Here is a 23,787-nt window from a genome sequence, read left to right as displayed (position 1 = left end):
GGCCCGGCTTGCCCGCTCCCTCCGCCGCACGGTATCCCAGCTCCGCCGGGGACGGGCGGTCCGCCCCATGGTGCACAGTCGCCCCCGCTGCGGTTCGGATGCGGAGGGTCGCAGAGCGCTCCGCACCTCGCCGTGCCGCTCCCGCTCTCCTCGGGGCAGGGAGGTTGGCCGCCCCCTTCCCCTTTTTTTTGAGGGGTGTGGGGGCATGATGCTGCAAGGTGCGTTCGCGGACCCGCGATCCAGCCCCCCCCCCCCTTCCCCCGCAGCCTGCACGGCTGATATTTAAACCTGGGGTCCGTGCGCCCCCTAAGCGCGAGCACCACGCAGCGCATCCCCCGCCCGCCAGCCCGGAAAATAAATAAATAAAACGTGTGGCTTTTGAACTGCCCACAGACTGTCACAGGGAAGGGGGGAGGGAAGGAAAGAGGGAGGGGGAGAGAGTGAGAAATGCAGAGGCAGCAGCCGCGGTAGCGGCGGCAGTGCTCCAGCAGGCACTAGGCACTCCAGTCCCAGCGAGCGAGCGGGCGAGGGCCACAGCGGTCCGAGCGAGGCGAGGGGGCTCTGGGCTACCTGGAACTCTCTCTGTGACACCCCAGCACACAAACACACCGACAGGGACAGAAGAAAAACATAAAGGTAAGACGAGGTGTGTCTCACTTATTTACACAGCAGCCCGCGAGAGCTTTGCCATTTTTATCATTTCCCCTCCTTCCGTTGTGTCTCGATTGTGGGGAGAGGAGATGTGCATGTGAATCGGTAAGAGCAGAGAGAGCGGAGCAGCCCGGGAGGCGCCTCCCTGGGCACATTTTAGGAATATCGCTGCAAGGAGCTCGATTCCTCGAGAAGGGACCACCTGAGCGCGGGATCGAGGCACACAACGGACCGAAAGCGATTCCATGAGATTTAAATGCCCGGGAAGGCTCTCTTGGGGAAGGGTGGGGGTAGCGGTGGGTGTGGTGGGAATAATAGTGGTTTATGCCAAATTTCTGTTCGGTGCTTTTAGCCTGTTTCCAAAGGGAGTCTGCTTAATTAATAACAATAATTTAAAATAAAAAGAGGGGAAAAAAAAAAGAAAAGAAAAAAATAGAAAGATGCCCCAAGCTCTCCATGAAAGGAAGCGCTGCGAGAAGAGCACGCACAGCGCCCTGCCCTGCGCAGGGCGGGGGGCAGGGGGCGGCGGTGCTGCAGGGGGACCGCGGGGTCCGGGCGGCTGGTGGGGGGGCTCCACGGGGTGCGGCAGGCGTGGGGCGGGCGAGGAGCGGGAAGTGGCGCTTGCCCACTGGGGCCAGGGACAACGCGATTGTCCCTGGCGAGGCGGCGCGGAAGCCGGTTAAGCGTCCGCGTGGACACGCCGGCGGGTTCAAAGCGCTTCTCCTGGCTGGGCAGCACACGTCGGGGCTCGGCGGCTCGGCTGCCCGAGCAGGGGCTACGGACCCGCCGTCAAACACGACAGGGACCGCCGCTGCCGCCCGCCGCGCTATGCCCCGATGCGCCCATTCTATGAATATTCACCGACTGCCGCTCCCCGCTCCCACAGGTCCCCATTAACACTCTGGTTTCTCGTTTCCCCCCCACCAAAGAACGCTACAACTCCTGTCGACCTTTTTTTTTTCCCTTTCCCCTCCCGACCCGCCGTGTCGCCTCTTCCCTATGCACACGCGTGTCTTTCAAACGCGGCCCCCGCAGGGCGCTTTCTCCGCGCCTCAGCTGGGCGTGGCGGCTTACGCGGGAAAGGGGAGGCGGACATACGCACACCCCCGGGACACCCCCACCCTCCTGCCACGCAGGGTGGGCACCACGCGGGGGGATGCGGGGCAGAGGGGGGCATGCGGAACAGAGCGTGGGATGCGGGGCGACGAGGAGGTGCGGAGTGGAGCGGGGATGCGCGGCGGAGGGGGACGCGGGGCACAGGGGGATGCGGAAGCCCCCGCCGCCCCATCCGCGCCTTTGTCCGTGCTCCGCGCATGCGCGGAAGTGGAGCGCGGCCGGGGCCGGCGGCGGAACAAAGGCGTCGCGCCGCGACCCCCGGGTGCTGCCCCCGCCCGCCCGCCACCAGCCCCGGCGCGGTTCATCGGGACGAGCCAGCGCTACCCCGGCGCATTTCCTTCCCCGCGCTGCGCCTGGCTTAGCTTTGGCATTTGCTTCTATGTGCGATGGCGGAGCGGATCCGTGCTCCCTCTCGTCTCACCCACAGAAAATTTGGCATTTAGGAAGGGGAAAAGGCAGGCCGTGCTGCCCGCAGCGGGTTTCGGTCGGCGGCCGTCGAGCACCCGCGGGTGCTCCCAGAGCTCCTATGCCCCGGGCTCCAGCACCCGCCTCTGTCAGTGGCCTTGGGGCAGAAGACGTGGGTCAGGGGGTCCCTTTGCAGCAGCGTGGGGTGTTTCGTGGCTTGCTCTGAGCAAAGAGGGCGAGGCGAGTTGCGGTGTACGTCCGCAGTAGGAAGCCCCGCGGAGCAGCGACGCCGCCGGGACGCGCTCCCCGCCGGGCTCTGTCTGGGAGACCCACGCGTGCTCTGCGCTCCGGCGGGCGCTCTCTTGAAGCATCTCCCTCTGCCCAGGGGAAGCAGTGTATCAAGAGGAAGATTGTGTGCGTGCGTGTTAGTGCGACATCTTGAGATCTCTTTTGTTCGAATTGTTGTGTCTCGATGCTGGCATTGATGCCTGTTCCTTCTTCACTACTCTTCTTTCCCAACTTGTGTCCAAAATTCGAGTATATATATTTCTTTTTAGAGGGAGCATGCTTAAGCCCGTTTGAAATGTATAATTTTGTAAGCTAATGACAGTTTCTGAACAGAAGACGACTGGTGTGTTAGGCTGGAGTTGAGTTAAAGCTGACAAAAGAATATTGCCAGTGGGCTGCTAAACAGGCGATGGCAGTGGATTTTATTGCTTCCCCTCGAGGGTGATGAACGTTCACTAGAAAACATAGACCCCAAGGCCCCTTGCATAGCAATTACTTGGTATTTCCAGTGTTTCCAATTAAGATCTCTTCTGAAGAAGCCATCAGAGCCCTAAAATATGTCTAAATGCCCCCTCTCTGTTTGCCAGATGTTTGCCAGGCACCACCTAAACTGGTGGGCAGGCTTCAAACACTGAGTTGGTTTTTTTTTTTCCTGTGTAGATGTTCCCCATTAAGCCAGGGAGAGTCTGGAGTGGGAGTGCTATACTGACGGAAGATGGAAGATGCAGCATCTGCTGCTACTGCTCTCTCCAGGGGAGATACCTTGTCCGACACAATCCTTTTGTATTCAGGGTGTTTCTGAGAATTCTGGGCAACATTTAGGGCTGAGGGAAAAAGAAGAAGCAAGGACATGGCCAAAGGTTTTTACACTTGCTGTCTACTCATTGTCTCACAGAACTTCATTTGAGGGACAAGCTTTGTTTTGTGATCTCCTTTGCTAGTGGATTGTGTGCAGTGGATATTTTCCTTTTGTCTGGCTGTTTCAGTTTAGCTAGGGAGCACCAACTCTGATCTGTGGACAGAATAAACACAAAAGATTGAAAATTCATGGTGGTTCTGTCTATTCTTGTATGCTTCATGTATGAAATAACTGATTGTATAATACAGGGAAATTGTATGTAGTTACCAAAATGCAATCATGCAGCAGTTTTGTTTTCTTTTTTTTCTGTTGATTTGAACCTCTTGAGTGTATCACATCCAGTTAAAATCAACATTAAAAGGGTAAAAATGGTGAAATCACTGTTCAAGTTATTGCCTGAAGCAATGATCAGGTGAAATATTTTTATCTCCCCCCCACCCTCTTCCATACATCATTGCATTTGAAATGCAGCACCCTCTGAAGCAAGATGGTGATACAAGGTTGATTTATTTCAGGAAGTGGAATACCTTTGGCACATACCCTTACCCTAAGACTACAGAGTATGCAGCCTTCATAATTTCTGAGCCATGTCTAGAGTTGTCTCCAGTCCTTACTGGAGACACCTTATGTATTTGTGTTTTGATCATTCAAAATTAAGTCCGTGGAATAAATTGTAATTTCCAAGTGAAGCTGCTTCTGTTTGTGCTGTGTTCCACTGGTAACTTTGGCCCATGCAGTGAACCATGAAGTCCTTCAGCAGAATCTCCTGTGTACACGACGGCTTCCATCTGAACAATGGTAAATTCTTCCCTTGTGCTGGCACCCACCCATGGCCCAGTGGCATGCACCAAACAGACTAGAAAAAAAAAGAGCTGGTTGCATGGTAGAAACAGGCCTTCCCATGAAAGCTTGGGTGAGTTCTGTGTGGTTACACTTTTAGACACTCAGCTACCATTGAGTTAGTAATTATTTTGAAATCTGCTATGGAAAGCTGATCTTGCACTAATTTACTAATTTTGAAAACAAGAATTTTGGAGGTCTTTTGTTTGGTTATTTTTTTGATTCCATCTCTATGAAGAGTATTCTGCAGTTTTTTTGTGCACAAATCCCAGGTCTTGATTTAGGTGTGTAGGTGTAAGCGTAGTGTCCATGGGTGTAATGTAAATTTAATTTTTAGATAAAATCTAGTTCTTCAAATAAGAAAATTGGATGATTTCCAAATACATAATGAAGAGTATAATAATCATCCAATATTCAAGGCCTTTTCTTTATTCATACAAGGGTAGTAAAGGCAAGCCATTTTTAGGTATGCTACAGAAGTATGGAGACTGATTTATAACTAAAGAAAGATAGTTAGGAATGATTTGGGTTGCTGCTTCTGTGTCAAGCAGGCATGAAAAGAATGAGGTAACAACTAGAGAAATCAAAGAAATTCCTGAAAGCATTATAGACTTGATAATAGAAACCATATGCAGCATAATGGGGGTTTCATGCATTAGTAGGAAATGGTTTCGAGATTAAAAAAATATGCAGGGAGAAGAAGGGGGGAAACTTCATGCAGAATGGAAAGGACTTTAAAGTCTTCCTTACAATATCTTGTATCTCACAACTCGCTTCCCTAAAAGTGATGCCACCTAAGCTTCTTACTTCAAGATGGAGAGATGTGATTAATATGAAAATGTATCTACTGGTTATTTGGTATGAAAATTCATAAGTTTAAAATAGAAATAGATTGATAGCGATGTGATTCCTCAAAAATGGAAGATTCCTGACTTGCCAGAATATGAAATCGTTTGACTTTCGTCTGCACACCAATAAATGTAAAGAGATACTTATTTGTAACACATGTGGATTGGTCAGGCTTTTCCTGGGAGCAAGATGTGTAGTAATTCTGTCTTAAGTACACTTAATGGAATTTAACTCTGAGGAAACAGTTTTATTAATAAAAACCTTATGTCTTAGGATATAAATCATAGTCTGATCTCTTTTGATGTGTTTGATGTTGTCTTCTGCAGAATAGGAATGAAGTAGTCTGTATAGTAGCCTGACTTGTTGGGTGACTGCTGCCAAGTACCCCAGCAGTGCAATAGCATGGGGAAAGCCACATGCTTTTTAGTCACATGTTGCATAGTTTAGATTTTAGCCTGGTAAGTGGTGCCACCAATGATTATGACCTGCTGATCCAGAGATTTTTGGTTTTAACCTTTAGGAAATTTGAATGTCTTTTCAAAAGATTTTATTTTGCATACACTGCCTTAGCAGTTGTTCAGAGCAGCAGGACCTGGTACTTCATGTAAACTATAAGACTGATGGCAGTATCTTCATTTTGATTAGAGACTTACTGTCCTTACAAAGGATACAACCCTGAATGTATAATAAGACTGGGCCTTGCTGGATGATATCATGGTGGTAATTGTAATACTACTGATGCTTCGGCATGAAGAGGATTAGAATGCACTGTTGAAACATAATTTTTTCCTTCAGGCAAAAGCCTAGTAGCTATAATGACAGTTTCCCAATAAATAATTTTAATGATAGAAATCTATGCCATCAATATGGTTGTGTGATAAATGGAAGCTAGTTCTGTATGAGTAGTGAAAACAGGGGGCTGCTGGCTAGCTCCTGTTTCAGTAGTCTTTAAATACTCAATGGGATGCAGAACATAACCCCTGCAGAAGGACAGAGCCTGGTTATAGTTTTTGAACTTGTTTTACGCTATTACTGTTTTCCTTGTGTGTCTGTTTGATGATGGAGGGGCTCATATGCAAAATTACATCTTGATGTGATGAACTGTTTTAGGATGAAGTAGATGGTCACATAGTAGGATCCTATAGGTGTGCATCTGGCTAGACAAATTTAGGATGATTACTGAACTATGGAGAAGAAATGAAGCAAAGTTAGGTAAAACAAAGAATGGATCAACAATGTTTGAATTGATGCAAGTTCCTCTCATCTTCCTACCTTAGAAAAACACATGCCAAACATGCACAAATCAAGATGTATAAAACAGTGAAAACCCAATTACAAACATAGTGAACATGGAAGAGTTACACCTTGAGAAATGCTTTGGTATGTGCTTGTCTGAGATAGACTGGAGCCAGAGAATTGCTACATCAGCTTCCTGTAATCATCCTTCCTCAAGGCAGTGAAGTGCGTCATTAGTGGAGAATGAAAACAAAAGCAAAAACAGGGTAGAGGTGGTATAAAATTAAGAGTCTGCAAAAGGACAGGCTGAAACCTGTCACCACTGGATGAGGTGTTCAGATTATTTCTATGTTTTCCTTTCATACCCAAAGTTTCCAGGAACACAAAGTTGCTGTATTTTGGCCAAGTGCTGGTAAGTGCATGATTGAATTTTGCTGATAATTGTGCAGATCTGGTGGGAGAAGAGAAATTCAGTGAGATGTGAGGTGGTGGAAGCAGTTCTTATGGGTTTTTTGCTGTCACCAGAAAAACTTCAGCAAATGGGGAAGATGTGCTAGCTGCTCTAACCAATGTTTCCTAACTAGATGTGCTGAGAGAGTGAGGCTCATTTTCCTCCAGCAGCATCACTCAGCCCTGCATGTAAACCCTGCAACAGTGAATATTCTGCTCTGGGAATAGCTGGTGTCACTGAAGAGAGGGTGAAAGGTGCATGTTGGCCCTTGCTTTTCTTTTCAGATCTTGTAAAGCAAGGGAGACAGAAGTTCTCCAGAGGATAACGTTCAAAATCAGGCTAGATTTTCCAGGCTCTTCCATTCCACACTCTGCTTGAGATGTAGGAGAGTACTCTGTTAGTTTGCAACTTTATTTCACTTGGAGCTTTTGCTTGGAGCTTGTGAAGCTTCTGTAGGGTACCTGAGTGCTCAGGATAGCTCCCAAGCCTGTAATTCAAATGCTTAAATTAGCAGAATGAAGCAAATGTGGAAATCCTTTTCTTGTTTGCAGTCCACACATGCTCTATGTAACTCCAGCAATCATAGCTAAGAGCTTTCTGATAGCCCTAGAATGCTGCATGTAGGATGAGAGAGTTCAAGGAGAGTGACAAGTTGTCCTTGAAGATATCTTTTTTCTGAAGGATCTGGTATTGGTCACAGGAGAGATTTTTAGTAAGAGGAATTTATCCCTTCTCTGCTTCCATATGCTGTTCCCTTTTCTCATTTCCTACCCTCGGAGATTTTCATCTGGAAAAAAGTCATCCTCCAGTGAAGAGGTACCAGAAGAAATGTTTTTAGCTGCTTGTGGCCACCTGATGTTCCACCAATATTGTGCATTTTAATGATTTATTCAGTGCTAGTTTCCCTAGTGATATCTAGAGGAACATTCAGTTTTCTGCCTAGTGGCCCATCCTTTCCATCCAGTTACCTTGAACCGATGACATTACCTTAATGAATAATACTTTTAGAGCCAAGCTAAGTAAGAGCTGCACTGAAATATGATAGTTCACTGGAGTACACTCTTTTCTTGTTCGTGTAATAGTGAGTAGAAGCCTCAACAGAGCTCAAGAAAACTAATATTACAGTATAATTTTATAAGCACTAGAATGATTATAAGGCCACTGAAAGTTCAGTTGTCATCCTCTTCTGTGGATGAGTCAGTGACTGACAGATTAATGAAGAAATTATTGGTGCTGCTAGCAATAGGAATGTGGCACCCCTTATGGTGTCTCATTCCCACTGAACAGCACACTGTACTGGAAATCCGCTATGCCACAGTGTACTAAAAGTGGCCTTCACTGCTTCTGTTACCAATTGGACTGCAAATCACCTACAGGTGTTTTTGCAGACATCTCTTGGAATGTCACTGTTACAAAGACATTATGGAGAAGAGCAAGCATATCAGTTAACAGATGACCAAATGCTTGAAGCAGGATAAATATTGTGTCTTTAAATACTTGCCATGTGTGTTTTGAGTTGTAATTGATATATGGAGTACGGTGTTGAGGGAAATGAGCATGCATTGCATGCTCTCCCACAGCCATTGACCCTGTGCCTCATCATCTGAAACACAGAGGTAATAGAGAATAAAGGAAATTCTGCACTGACAGATTTGTGGTTCAGAAAAAAAAAGTCTGTCCAGAAGTTTTCTGTGGAACAATGACAGTAAATTTACAGACTGAGAATAGAAATATTTATCTCAGTAGCTTTTATTTCCTTTCTACTTAAAAAACAAGTTCTTCGGCACATTTTATCCTGCCTGAAGAAACTATTTTGAATACTTCTTGTTAGAAACTGTATTCTAACCTGTTAGGATATATTGTATTTTCTCTGTCCATATTTGTAAATGTATCCCATTTAAAAAAGTTTTGTTATATCCAAACTAATTTTCATCTAGCTTTGGCTCAGTGCCCTTCCTTGCCATGTTACTGTAGCTCACTTATCTGAATTTAAATTAAATGCTCATGGTGCTGATGTAGCCATTTCCGTTGCTTATCCTTTCTAGAAGTCCAAATTTTTAGCCATGAACCAATTCAGCCTATTTCAAATAACACCTTGATAATCACACAGTAACAGGCAGTGTGCATTAGCAGACATGCAGAACACAGGATGTCATCAACTTAATTGTGTGCTGGCATTCATATGTAATGAGCAGAGGTATGAGTCCAGAACCACTGCTTGTAAAACTTTAATTTTAAACTCTGCAACTCATGCTACTAGACCCCAACGGTTTGCATGCATATGTCTCCCAAATCTAGATGTTCACTAAAGTGAGATCATATCAACATGAGAACTTGGTCTTAAACAAAGTTTCATGCAAATCCTGTAACAATATGGAAAAATTGGAGCTCTGCCAGCTGAAAGCATTCAACAGTTTTAAACTTCTTACCAGCTGAGGAAATATTGATGTGATTTCCTCTGCTGACTGAAAGGGGAGAGAATATTTCCTTTTTACACATTATTTTAGTTTTAAACAGAAGACTTGACTGAAAGAAAAAAAAACTCCCCCATCAAACCCAAAGCTTCTGTGATAGCTTGAATTGTGTCTTATTTTCAAGAAGAACTAAGTTTGTTTGATCCTGTAGACAATTAAATTGCTGCAAGCTCATAATTAGACTGCATTAGTGAGTTGAAAAACTGTCCAGAACACAGTTTTAGGGGAAAGATTTGCTATTATAAAAGACAAAGCTTGTCTGTCAAGCTGTGGCTATTCTGGGTTGCGTATTGCATAAAGGCCAGTAGCTGTCACCGTCATACAGGCCTGAGCTTCTTTTATAGAGAACCCTTATTTGGATCCACCTCTAATTGCTCTAGATTTTAATTGTGTCTAAATAAAACATAACATCTATAAATGATGGAGATAACAACGTGATTGCTGTGGACATTGAGTATGATGCCATCAAGGTGAAGACCATGTTCAGCCAAGTGAGTTCATGATGACAGATAGATAGGTCTTTTATTCTAAAGGACAAGTTTGTAGCTATAGGGTGAAGACACAAAATAGCCTTTGGTCTCTGTGGAGGGTCCCCTAGTAGGGGGCCAGGGAAGTGAAGGATATTGATTTAGATCATCTGCTGTACGTTGTGCTCTCAAAAATCCTCTCAAATAATATTCTTTGCATTAAAATTACAGCTAGTCATCTCAGTTAATTGACTCCATACACAGAGAAAGCATACAGTGTTGATAGAGCCAAATAATAGATGAATATATATTATTCACAGCCTGATCTCTGCCCACAAGCTCTTTCAAGTTTTTAATTCTAATGCTTGTTTCAAGTTTTGTGCATTGAATGCAGAAGTTTTGTGCATTGGAATGAAAATCTGGAGTCCTCCCTAGTCCCAAACTTCCTTTTAACACCCTTGGCATTTGTCTGTGGGTGTACTCCCTGGTAGTAGACCCACAGCATTTTAAGGGTTTTTTTGCTAAGCTTCAAGTTCCTGGCTTGAATCCCTTGCGTGTCTCACCCTGCTGTTTCTGGAAACCTCAACTCTGAGCAACCTTAGGGATTCCTCCTGGCAAGGAGCTTCTCTGGTCTTCTTAAAGCCAACAAATAAAATCAGGGAGCCTTCTGGTCTGTCTTGCAAAATTAGTGGCTTTGGTGAGACTGCATCCATGATTTGGAATGACAGTCATCAGCTGCTGCACTAGTGATGTTCATTGACTCCCTGCTCTGGAAAGAAGACCAAAGAGGTTACTTAATTATTACAAATGCCCTGTTTTATCTTTTTATTTTATCTAGCCATGTCGCCGTTGAGGCAGGATGGTAGGAAAGAACTCCAGTTCAGAAGGCTAGATGACGTGAACTCCAACTCTTTCCCAGGCTCTAGCCTGGTTAGAAACTCTCCTTTCTCTCTGACTGAACTGAGAATACCCATAATCGCCATATGATTCTGGTCCCCTGATCTAATTAGTTAGGGAGATAGTTAAATATAACTTCATGTATCTAGGCACATTTAGCTATTTGTGGTTAAATCTGCTCATGGTTCCTAAGAGACTGTATTTCAAAGTTACAGAGTCACAGCCAGGAATACCTTAATATGAAATAAAAAATACAGAGAATTCATCTTAACTAACACATTGTAATATTTTTTTATCTTAGCAATACACGTCACAGCTTACAATCACATTCAAGCCTTTCATGGAAACAGGGAGTCATCTTTCTGTGTTCTGTCACTAAGGACTAGCAAGTAACTGAGCTGTACACAAGAAAGGGGATTTCCACTGTTCATATAGATAACTTTGGACTGCATGAGGAAAAATAGTTGCTGTTTTCTCTGTAACAGATGACACATGGTCAGTAAGCTGAGTTAAAATAATTTAAATAATTTTTAATAAATAAATAATAATAAAAATTCCTTGTCTGTGGAATAATTTCTAATAAAGACAGTATGTGGTAGTTGTTGGGAATATGTGGTCAGAATTGCCACGAAGAAGATTTTGTTGACAAGAAAGGGAAAACAAGGATAACAGAGATCCATTCCTTAGTTGTGTTAAGTATTTAGAACCAGAATAGAATAAATTTCCTTTTAACTATCCTAAAATGGACATTGAAGAATTTCCTTTTTTATATTGTGCTTTGAACATTTAAAGGTATTACCTACATGGGTCATATGCCACATAAGAGAGAGCTACTGTTCAAGGGCATGCACATGTAAATAATAAGAGTGATCAAACAGGAGCTATGAAAGGGAGAAATGAACACATTGGGTTTGTGCAGTGTAAAGAAGTGAATGATTAATTTAAGACCAGGTAAGAAATAATGATTGAGAGATTACTTAAATATGACTCATTCTGCCTTGGGGCAAGGAGAGGAAATATTTTGACTTCTTCTCTTGAGGTATCCTTCAGACTTGTGGTCTGTTGATCAGGGACATGAGGAACCTTTGGAGTGAGCTAGTTCTTGAGTGCAGAGAAATTAGTTCAGTTGAAATAAAATCCTTGCCAAGTGTACTGGTTTATGGACGGTGTGTCTGAGCTCTGTTAATATTGAGATCCAAAGATGAAACCTCTGCTAAGATGCTTTATGGACATGGTAAATAAATACACAAATAAGGCTTTTCTAGAGCTGGCAAAAGGCTGTTTCGTTTATTGATGCTGAACAGCATAGGTTGTTAAATGAAGATTTCTCATAGTACTTTTGACAGAATTATTTAAATGGGCTGTAAGTTTGAGGTTATTCTTCAAAATGGGGCTGATGTGCAAGAAGGGCAGTAAAACATAAAATTATTGAGGCTTTTCAGGTCATAAGTTTTATTTCAAGACAGTGATAAGCAATCATGCGTGTATGTTTGAAAATTTTACTTTTCAAGCCCAGAATAAAATTTTGTGAGGAAAGTTGCGTACTTCTTATTGATATGACACTAGGATGTCTTTTGTTACTTAATCTATAGGCTGCAGAAACGTTTGCTGGGATGTTCCACAGGTGAGTGGAGAAGGCTATTCATGTTTTCAACTCATGGTGACTGAAACTTAATGGTATACTAACTGTAGGTTTGAAAGTGATATAATTTATAAAGAAATCCTTGGTGTATTCATAAATGCTTTTGAATAAACATAATATTTAGCTGAAAAAGTATCTCTTTGCAGTTTATCTTTTGCGTGCAGGTGGACAGCTGCCATTGAAGTTTCTGACTCAATACCAGGGGCTATATCCATGCTGCTTTGGACTGTGTGTTTGAAATCAATCAATCAATCAATCAATCAATCAATCAATCAATCAATCTTTTCCTACCTGAGGGCAACCTAAGAGGTATTGAGTTTCCATATGTGCTTACTGGAAATAGTGTGCTCTCAAGAAACACTTGCAGATTTTGCCTGTGTTTTTCTGTTTAATGTACCAGATTCTTGACTAGTTGCCCATGTCTTGGTGTTATTAGAGATAAGGGAATGCTCACCTTCATTTAGCTGCTAATTGTTAGATTATTCAGGAATGTATGGATGTCAAATCATGCACAGGAGTGTGTTGGCACTTTTTAAAGTGAACCTTTCCAAGAGGTTTTTTTAAAAGGTTTACTTTTTAAAGTGAACCTTTCCAGGAGGCATGTTTAGGAACAAAACTAGAGTGGTGGGCTTGATTCTAGTTTTATTCATGTTGATCAGTGAGTATCTGATTTGTGTCTAATTGAGTTGCACTAATAAAGTCAGAGCTGTGAGCCACTAGAATTTCACTGTAATTTGTGTGGTTGAGTGGTCAGCACTGATTGGGATTTATGTTTGTATATATATATAAAATATATATAAAACACTTGTGTTTGCAGTTGTAATACAAAAGCATTTACCGGAACATTAAATCCGAATGTTCTGTCATCTGTCTGCTTTTCTGCCTTTCTCCTTGCTTCCTTTGAGAAACCAGTGGCAGGTTAATTTGAAAAGTATCAATGTTGAAGGTGAGTTTTCTACTGCCTGAAGAGGAAGAAGCATTATCTTTTTAATCTGTGCAAGGTAAGTGTGTGCAGTAGTGCAGTTTTCATGTTGAAAAGATAGGTCAGAAAACAATATGCCTTAGGTTAGAATTCTTTTGGTTGGAAACAAAATCCTGGGCATTAGGTCTTATTAATATTGATAAGCTCATATAAACTGACACAAAGTACTGCAAAATTGAATGTTTTTTTTTTTCCAGTTCATGGACCCATACATGAGAAAGAGCACACCTAGTATTTATGGCAGTGAGGAAAAGGAGTGTGTCCTAGATAAACTGGGTTCTGCAAGAGTGTGCTACTGTGGAGTAGCATGTGCTACGCTAGGTAGGGAGCGTGCAGTGGTGTACACACAGGCAGTGCCCTCTTCTCTGTGGGAGATTTCTGTGTGGCAGCTATTGAATGAGGATTGTGGGTTAGAGTGGTTGTGGGGGTTTCACTGCTTGTCCTGGGTTTGAGTCAGCACCCTGAATCAGAGCTGCCTTCAGCTGTGTTTTGATGGTTAATCTGGTTTTGTTAAAACTGTTCACAAGTAATCCAACCAAGCCTGTTTCATCAGCAACCTTATGGAGCTCTGCTGGGCAAGGAACAGGTAAGCAAGATGAAGGGCTAAAAATAACATGTTGGAGCTTCATGTACAGGCTGATAAATCCTAGAAAACAGTTATTGTATTTAAGTATTATGTGCATGCTGATACTTAAACTCAGAGCTGATCTGATTTGCCATAGAGAAATAACTCACAGATATCAGTCAGATATGGTTGACACAATTAGTCACTTTTACAGAAACCTTTTTCTACTGAACAGACAGGCCAAGCAAAATAAACACAAATTTTAAAATCAACACTCAGATTTGTATTTCACGACTAGAGTATGTTTTTGAGACTACTATCTGCAATATCCTCTGCTATGAGGACAAGCTGAGAAAGTTGGGGTTGTTCAGGCTGAAGAAGAGAAGGCTACAAGGAGACCTTAGAGCAGCCTTTCTGTACCTGAAGTGGCCTATAATAAAGCAGGAGAGGGGCTTTTTACAAGCACATGTAGGGATAGGACAAGGGGGAATGGCTTTAAACTAAAGGAGTAGATTAGATTAGATTAGATATTAGGAGGAAATTCTTTGTGAGGGAGGTGAGGCACTGGAACAGGTTGCCCAGAGAAACTGTGCATGTCCCAGTCCTTGGTCTAGTAGAAGGTGTCCTTGCCCATGGCAAGGGATTTGGAACCAGATCGTCTTTAAGGTCTCTTCTGACTGAAACCATTCTGTGATTGTAATAACATTTCCATTTTCTACTGTAAGCCACTTAATAACGAGTACAATTCATAAGAGTTCATAGGTTTAAGACCTAAACCATGCAATATGACACAAAGCCTGTGGACTAATTAGAGTTAATTAAAGAAAGACATATATAACATGGACAGTCAGGATGCAAACCCTCACTCTTGCTGACTTCAGCTGGGGTATTAGTCTTGTCTCATATAAAACATATTTTGCTTGGGTCAAGGTCAGCCTCTACTGATAGAGCTGTCTGCTCTGTGCTATACAAAGTACCAACTGGCAAGAGAATGTCTCTGCTCTGAGCCTTCACCAAGGTGTTGAAAACTCAGATTCAAGTCTAAAATCAGCAGAGGAGAATTGAAACATGCTCTTTTATAGAAATATGCCCTCTTTAAGCAAGGGGCAGCTAAATTTTTGCCTGTTTGACTGTGAAACCTTATATAAAAATGCCATAAATTCCAGTCTTTTGGGAGACTGTAACATGTTTTTGCCATGTAGTTCTAGTATAAAGAAAATGTCTTTGTTTGCATTCATAATTAAATATGTACTCCTTATGCTGCTTTGCAGTATTTTATTTGTAGGAGTTACTGGGAAGATGTTCAAGTCCCCAGCTGCCAGTTAAATGCCTAGCATGAATTTTACCCACAGAGCTGGTCCTATTACTTTACATTAAAGACAAAAACATAATGTGAACATTTAAAATTTACATTATATGTCTGTAATTTTTTTCTTATTTGAGAACTAATCCCATCTAAATATGTGGGAGATACTTCCACCCCAAGGATGCAGGTATGACAGCTGACCTGAACCAGCAGCTCCATGGGGTGGGCTGGCTTCATGCTCTCCCGTGTTAGTTTTATTTTTCTTCTGGCTGAGCTTCTTTCCTCACAGCTCAGTGAACTGAATCACCTCACACAAGGCTCAGCTAAGAGCCAGACAAGCTACAAGGGAAGAGGAGCTGGCAGTGGCTGTCCTACTTGACCACAAACTATTTCATTTGGCTTAGCTGTATCACCTAAATACACCTTCATTCCAGTATTGTAAAGATTTTTAATGTTATTCATCTAAGCATGCTTTAATCTGAATTCACATTTGTAAGATGATTAATCTTGTGACCAGAACATGGAAACATCACATTATGAAATGTAAAAAATAATTATACTTTTGACCCAATAGTGAAGTCTTCTAATAAAATGCATTTGTTTTAAAATATAATAAGTGAATTACTTAAGTCATGAAGGGCTAAATGTGCCCAGAGACCACTGTATGTCTTGCAAGGGAGTTCCAGTATGGAAAATCAGAACTGAGTTAACTCTGACTGTGAACTGTAATAACCATTTGCATCTCTTACATCTATTATTTTGTGTAAATGAAAACTGACTCAAATATTAAGCATATTAAGCTTGCTTTTTTAAAATTTTTTTTTTGGGGTTTTTTTTGGGTCTTTCAAAGTAGTTCCCTGTTAAGCAAGCAATAACCCTTATGGTTTATCATGCAATCCTTTTGTTTACATCTGAGTGAAGATTGATGTAAAATTCAGGTGCAAGTAAACTGGTATGGTGAGTAAAGGAACGCCTCTGACCATTCGACACTTTAGTGACTTGGCCAGGAGCCAGACCATTCAAGGGGTATTGTGATCTTGGCATTGCAATAGAATTGCAGAAGGCTCACTAAATTCTTAGTTTATGTTGCCTTTGATTTGTATGATTAAAATAGTGAGTAGGTTGTTATTATCAAACTGTTATTTTGAACTGGAAATTTGGATTCAGACTTTCGAGTTTCTTAGTGCTTGCTTAATGCTGATTGGAGGGAGTTTGGGGGGATTTCCATCAGTTTTAATCAAGGGACTTATATTTTAATTACTAGTACATATTTATGATCTCTTCAAAGGAGTTGTGGTGTTTTTGTTTCGGGTTTTTGTTTAATGTAAGAGTCACTTATCGTTTGCTTCAAATGATAAAGGGTAGTTTAGCTTGACGGTTTCATCTGTAATTCTTGATTCCCACTGCAAAACAGGTTGTTCAGACTACAGGCTGTACTCCTTGATAGAATTAGTTCAGTAAAGCAGCAATCAAAACATGTTGCATAAAACAAATTGCTACACCAGTGCTGGTTTAAGAAATCATTTTTGTCCTAAACAGGAACTTAGCACTTTTTCTAAAATGTCTTATCCTGTGGAAAGATGCTCAGCATAATTTATGATTTCTCACTTAGTGTATTGTCATGGTTTGACACTGGCACAATGCCAGTGCCCCCATGAAAATGCAATCTCTCCATTGAATGCTGTGAAATGCGATCGAGAACAGAGCAAAGAAGGCCTAAGCTTAATAACAAGGAAGAAAAACTTCATGAAGCTACTACTACTATACTACTATAAAAGGAAAAAGAAAGAAAAAAACACACACAAAATTCAAAATTAAAACCTTCCAAAGCATTCCTCCTCCCAACCACCCAACTCCAACAAACCACAGTGAGATACAACCTGGACCCCAATCAGGTTTCCACCCTCCAGACAATCAGTACTGAGTCCATCGAGGAAGAGAGGAGTCCCTCCTGTGCCACAGACCCCCCCAAGAAACACAGCTGCCACATCCTGTGTTTCCATGTCACTCATGGCACCGCCCGGAGAAAAAAGTTTGCCATGGTGACCCTCTCCTTTCCATGCACAGTGCTCTCACCACCAATGCATGGATGGACAGACTGCTTTTAGGATTTTTCCTTTCAAGGATGCCCTGCCAAGAGGGGGAAAAGCAACAGTTCAGGTTTTCATTTTTGGGACCACAGCCTCCCCCATTTTTCACTGGGGCCGAGGGTCCAAGAACAGAGATCTTCTTCTCTTCTTCTTTTCTGAAGACAGGGGGCACCACCACAAACCTCCTTAACTTTTCTGTTCGCTCCACTTCTGTCTTTTCCCAGCTGAAGCATGGTCTCTTTGGCTCACTGGCATCCTCCTAAAATACAGTCTCTCTCTTGGAGGAGAAGATCGGTTCAGTCTGTGGCTGCCAAGAAAAAGTCCAGCCAAAAAGCCACTCCATCATCTCCTCCCACCTAGAATTTCTCCTTCCAACATCCCAGGGTCCAGGCTGTCTCTCTTCCTCTCTTTCAAATCGAGGAGGAGTAAAATTTCACAAAGCTTTCATTTCTCAAGGAAGGGTTAAAAGTCCCGACTCCCAAGGATGGCTTGCTGCCCAGGCTCCAGCTCCCACAGCCCGGCTGGGCACCTTGGAACCCCCCCCCCCCCCCCGCTCTTCTTCTTCCCCGCGGTGTGCTGCTGACAAAATCGGGAAGGGAGACATTCCAGATTTCTCCGCCCTTCCATCTGCAGGGGGCCAGCCCGGTTCCAGCCCCTCCACCCTTGGGCTTACCTCCGAAGGCCACATGGCTTTTCCCCTCCCCCACCCAGCTCATTGCCAGGCAGGGGAGAGTCTGCACTGCACCCTGACCGGAACCCAAGAGAGTGAGTTCTTCTGGGAATTCCACTTTTAACCCCTCTTTGTTCTCAGAGGCATGTTCACCTTCAATTGGTCAATATCCAAACTGACCTCTTCCTTCAGAGAAAAATTCTTTTGCCGTGTCAAACCACGACACGTATTTATGAAACAGCTGTAACTCTGCACTTCATTTTGTACAAGGGTTTTGTATTTATGTCTACTGTGTCAGCCATTTGGCTGCAGGAAAACGGTACTACTTGCTCAAGGGAGGGGAAGTTAGCACTGTTAGCAAAAAATGAGACAGTTTGTCAGGGCAACAAGGTAAGTGTGCTATTCTTGTGTAAAGCTGTGTTTTATGAGATGAGCCCAGCAATCATATTATCTTTTCATGCAGTAACTCATTGGATGATTCCTGCCTAGAAAAACTCCGGAAGAAGTCTTTTCTACCATGTCCTGAGGCAATGCAGTAAAAAGAAAGGCATATTGATGGGATTTTTGAGAAACAAACTGCAAGTAAATGCATTTTCTGATTTTATCTGGAAGTGAAGAATAGATGGACCAGCCTCATCCATCAGATCTACAGCTTTTTGCTTGTTTATATTGCAGCCATAGAAGCATGAGTCTGTCCCTCATGCGTTTGGTAGCTTTAGAAGTGCAGGAGTTGGCTCTGTTCACAGCAGCACCATAATCCACATTCATGAGGAAGCTCTGTGGGAGCTAATTTTATCTTTCTGAGAATTTTAACCACCTCCTGTAGAATTTCACATGCATTTTGCCCTACTGCTTCCACTAGCATAGACACCAGTATGTTACACTTCTCTGTGCCCCATAGTTCTGCCTCCCAACTGCATGCTTCAGTACCAGTTTCAGTATTGTTTTGCCTGGAGTAAGTGTTCTGGTTCCATTCTTTTCATTTGAACTAAATTGAATAAAAGCAACATATAAAAAATCAGTGGTAATCATACCAGTTTTATCTTTCATTATAAAACTTTTTTTTTTGCACACACAGCTTTTCTGAAATGCTTGCAAAATCTAATGGACCCTCTTCAGTCTTAAAAAGCTGAGTAATTACGAAATGGCAACATGAGAGATGACAGTAATGATGGAGATCCTGCTGCCTTACATTTGCACACTTTTACATATGTATGGCACTACACAGACTGAATCCATCCTACAAGTGTTAATGGGTCCAGTATAATTCCTTCAGCACATATAGTCAGCATAAATAAGGTTAAAGCACACCAGTCTTCCCTCTGTTAAAGGGAGCAGGACACTGACCCCTGTTTTCTAGTTGATTTGCTTCTGTAAACCAAACTCACATTGAGTGAAAGAAAGAAGCTTCTATAAACTGTGATGTACACTCAGATAACAAGCTAGCATGTCATCCCTAATGTAAATGCTAAAAGCGGTCAAGGGAAACAGTCTGACAAAAGCACAGTTTTTGACTTGAAGTTGTGTTTTCACAAAACTTCCTAACCTTACCCCCCTGGGTGATGCCACTTGGCTTCTTGATGGGGAAGCTTCCCAGCACTGGGGGTGTGAAGAGCAGTTCCTGAGATCTTACCCAATGGTCCTGCTGGGCAATCTGCACAATGTGCTGCTGCATCAAAACCTGCTTCCTTCTCCTTCTGCTTGTGAATTTTTTCACACATCTATACTGCTGGTGCTGCTGGCATGGCTTTGTGATGCACCAGTGGTTTTGAGTTAGCTCAAGGTACATGCTAGAGCTGCATGGCAGCACAGGGCTGAGCAATCTCCAGAAACCATGCAAACAGCCCCACAAATGCACAAAGAGTTAGCCCACGGTGTGCTTTGGGTAGCCACATGACCACCAGCACCTGGAGTAGCTGGTGTTAAAGCCAGGCAGAATGCTTGGCACTGCAGGCAGTCTTGTGCGAGCCTGTGCCTGATGAGGCCTTGGAGCACTCAAGCTACTTACCTGCATTAGCATGTCTGATTGAGAAACTGTTTGTTAAAAAGACTCCAGTAGGTATAAAAACTGCTGCCTCTGGGAGGAAGAAAGGTGGCTTTTTGAGAAGAACTTCTTGAGACAAGGAAGAAGCTATATGAGTTTTAATAACACATTATCACTGTAAAAATCTAATCAGACTCCCTCTGCTCTTTTGCAAGGACAAACCTTTCTTTCTAAATCTCAACAAAGCAAGGTTTTAATGTGGTCAGATGAAAATCCTGTTTATTAAAAAGTTGCTAAAGACAACTAGATTTTAAATTTCAATGGAAGAGGCTTCTCTTTGACCCTTAAAGGCATGCCAGTGGACTCTTCCAGCACATGCTTCAGTAAACAACAAATGAATCACTGAGGTGCTCTAACAAGGATTGATGTGTCCACCCAATTAGAGGGATATAAAGAGCTCTCCCTTGAAATTCTGGGTTCATTTGGGTTGCTCTGCTATTTCCGCAGTCTAGCGCTGAAGCATTGCTCCAGGGGTATTGTTGGCCTCAACAACTGGCTTGTGTGTGTTGCCCTAGCTAACAAGTACAATTTTTGTACAGATATTTCTCCTATGAAGTACTCTAGCAGAGAAATAAAAAAATAATGCTGAAGGTTAAAGGCAAATCCTTCACTAATACCTGTTTAAGCTAAGAGCAAGATCTTATCCAAATTTAGCACTGCTACAAGTGTGATTGATAAAACTCATTAATTACCTATTTTCAGAGGCTTGCAGTTTCTTAACTTTACATGGGTTTAATTTTCTTTTTGTCTAAAATATGCACAGTTTTGGGACGTGACAAGGTGCAGTGCATGTTGTATGGTGTGATTAATGCAACTGGTCAGATGAAGCAATGCATGGAAAATTCATTAAGTATTCTGAGGCCATTTCCTCTTTCTCATGGAACAATGTTTCTATTTTCCATTTCAACTGTACATGTAACTTGTACTGCTTCACAAGTTTCTTACATCATCTTAAAAGAATATTAAAAATTAAAATGTTTTTTCACTCTACAGATAATTTCTATTTCAGACAAATAGCCCAATTTTTTTCACAGAACAACATGTAAAGTAGCCTAAAGAAGGATATCATTCACATCAAGAATAAAGCAAAGATGAGAGTATGTTTTATTTTTCAACTGGCTGCTACTTCAACAATTGTGGAGCACTTCAAGACTGCACAGGGTATCTTGCAGATGCTATTTAAGAATTCCTTCTTACAAAATGTGGTGGCAATTTACAATTCTCTTACCACGCTTCTAGGAAAAGGGTATCATGTTATTACATCTGAAGATTGCTACATATTGACACCTGAAATTTCATTTCCTAGACTGCAAGTGAAACTCTGACTTTTTTGTTGAACTGCCTTGGCTAAGCAACAAATCATTACAAACCATCTGGTTAAGATACTCAAGTAACTGTTATAGAAGATGCTTTAACTCCTACCTTTTTGTTGCTTCTTCTTATCCCTTCAGTGTAAGCTGGGGATTGTAACTTAGCTGTGGTTAGCAGATATTTGAATTCAGTTACAGTGACATGCCTGGGTTAGATGGTATTTTGAAGCCTTGACTGATCATCTGAGAAGGACCTTGTGCCAAAGGCCTAGTGCTCTAAAACACATCATTGTTACATAAAACATTTTGCTCGGTTCTCTAGGTTTTACAAAAATTGCAAATGTAGTGCTGCAGTTCTTGTCAAGTATCTTAAGAAGCAAACTTAAATCCCTAAATGATAAGCCTTGACATCTGCCATTGGTAGAGGAAGTCACATTCGTCAGTACTCCTAATTACCCACTGAAGATAATTAGTTGACCATTTTTGGACATGTTTATCATAACTCAGATATGACAGCAATGAAAATGTTCTGAGGATTTCTTTAAAGCAAAGTAAAGATGAGAACTTTGAGTTAGAAACAAGTTCTCTAAGTTATGCCTTTCTTCTTTTTGTAGGCAGAATCCTAAATGCCAGGTGTTCAGTGAAGTTGAGCGTATTTCAAAAAGTTGTAGATAATAAAAATTGATTTAAGCCAACTTTACTGGAGCCAGTAACTTTAAATTTGGAGTTGTGCTGCCTTTTAGGCCCAGAAATGTCCTAGATTATCTCTTGCCAACTCCTGATTTTTCATACACAACAGAGATATATTGGCTGTGTTGGGAATTATTTGATCTCTTATTTCCACTATTTATGTAATCAAGTCACTGAACTACTGTGAAAATTCAGTAGCAGGCAATTGTGGTACAAAGTATATGTGCCTTATGTCACTAGCCTTTGTGTCCAGAAACCTAAAAGCTGCTGCTTGGCCATTCCTCTACTTGAAAAATCTTCCTGTTTGCCAGGACCTTGAGGGCATAAAAGAATTGACATGCTTTCTTAAAATTGAGGCGTGTGTGCATATGTGTGTGTATATGTGTAAGGATTTCCCATTAGAGTGAAAAAAAGCAAAAAAGCAGCATGGTGAAAATGTCCTGGAATTACCTAAAAAAATATCCCCCTACAGTAGTGAGTGAGAGCTCTTTATTTAAGATAACCTTAATAGAATTAAATACTAGAGTGAATGGAAAAACAGATGAACCTTGTGCTTGTATTTAATCCATTGCTGTCTGCCAATATATGTGTTTTTTTACAATACTGGAGATTGTTTCATCTCTGTTCCTCTTGGGCAACTGCTTTGGGACTGGACCAAATTCTTCACTAGCTTGGATAATGGGAAAGAAAAAAACACAGATGAGAAAGCCTTGGTAGAGAGAAGTTTGACTGTACAAAACTCCATGTTTTTACTCCTGTTCAGTACCAGACCAAATCTAGCTGTTTCCAGGACCTCATGTATCTTTGCAAGGCAGCAAGAAGGCAAAGCATTATTCTTGTTCTCAGTGGGGTTTAGAACACAGACCAAAATTTGTTTGCATGACTTAAGGATTGCCTTGCTTCCTTGAACAGTTTGCTTCCTCTTTTATCTTCTTTCCTCTTGAGCTCCTTCATATCCCAATTTCCAAACCAAAAGGTAGTTAGGACTGTACTCACCCAGAGACTCTCAGGCTAGAACTTTATCTCTTCTTGTCCCTTACCAGGGTGATTTTCCCCTGACTGCGGTTTCTGTGTTTCTGCTCTGTGACATTACCCTTACAATTTTTCACAATTGTCCTATTCCTTATCATAGCAACAGCTTCTTTCAAATACATTGCTTTATTGTGCTGAACCCTCTGTAGTGAACCATTGGCACAGGTATCTCTGCCACTAAGAATCCCTCGTGTTCCATTTCCTCAACCTTCTCCCAAATCCTGCTTGTCTTTGCATATTAGGGCCTTTCTTCCAGACAATACACATCTAAGTTTTACTTCTTTTCCATGCTGCAAGGTAGTCCCAGACCCCTGATTGACCATTGGCTTCCCTTTGTGCTCATCTGTTCTCCTTCACCCCTCTCCCTGTGTTCACTCCTGCCTGGATGCAGATTAGGTGAGAGACTGCCTGGTGCTGCCAAGGCTCACGGGAAATATATCAATAGACATTGCAAAGCTAGCCAAAGCCTTGCACCAAGGCACAGGATAGTTTATTCTGGCAGGCGGTATGGTCACCAGTTTGCCAGCTGGCAGTGATTCTTTTGTGTATTTGCAGCATCTCAAAAATACTGATCCTTCCTTACTTTTGGTTTATTTTAAATCCTCTCTTACATGTCTTAAATTTTATGGGATCAGCTTTTCCACTGTGGGCTCTAGGAATGGGTGGAGCCCAGGAGGCACACAGTAAGTGCACAAATGCAGCACATCTGTGAGCAAGGAGCTCCTTCTGTTCCTTGACTATCAGGCACGTCTCCAGCTGCACTGAGCTGAAATCCTCTCATGGGTTAAGAAATTCTCTGTGATAGTTTACACCCCCACAACCTCCCCCAACAAGTGGGAGGTGCAAATGAGTACCTCAAAGCAGAAGTCTCTATATCTGGATTACTTCCTTTGCTGGAGAAAATAATTACTTTTATCTGGCAA

At 42.3% G+C, this 23,787-nt stretch overlaps 1 protein-coding gene across 2 annotated transcripts in view; it reads left to right on the top strand.

The window, feature by feature from the left end:
- Positions 1-395: 395 nt before the first annotated feature.
- Positions 396-23,787, top strand: part of BASP1 (brain abundant membrane attached signal protein 1) — a 51,049-nt gene continuing 27,657 nt past the window's right edge. Inside the window, exon 1 of one of the 2 annotated variants that reach the window (XM_072924011.1) lies at positions 396-646. The gene's annotated coding sequence lies outside the window, so the exon portion shown is untranslated. 2 annotated transcript variants of the gene reach the window in all.

This window comes from Taeniopygia guttata, chromosome 2 (assembly GCF_048771995.1).
Source record: "Taeniopygia guttata chromosome 2, bTaeGut7.mat, whole genome shotgun sequence".
In the NCBI taxonomy this organism is placed as follows: domain Eukaryota; kingdom Metazoa; phylum Chordata; class Aves; order Passeriformes; family Estrildidae; genus Taeniopygia; species Taeniopygia guttata.
Note: the sequence above shows the minus strand (reverse complement) of the source record. Positions and strands in the feature narration are given on the sequence as shown.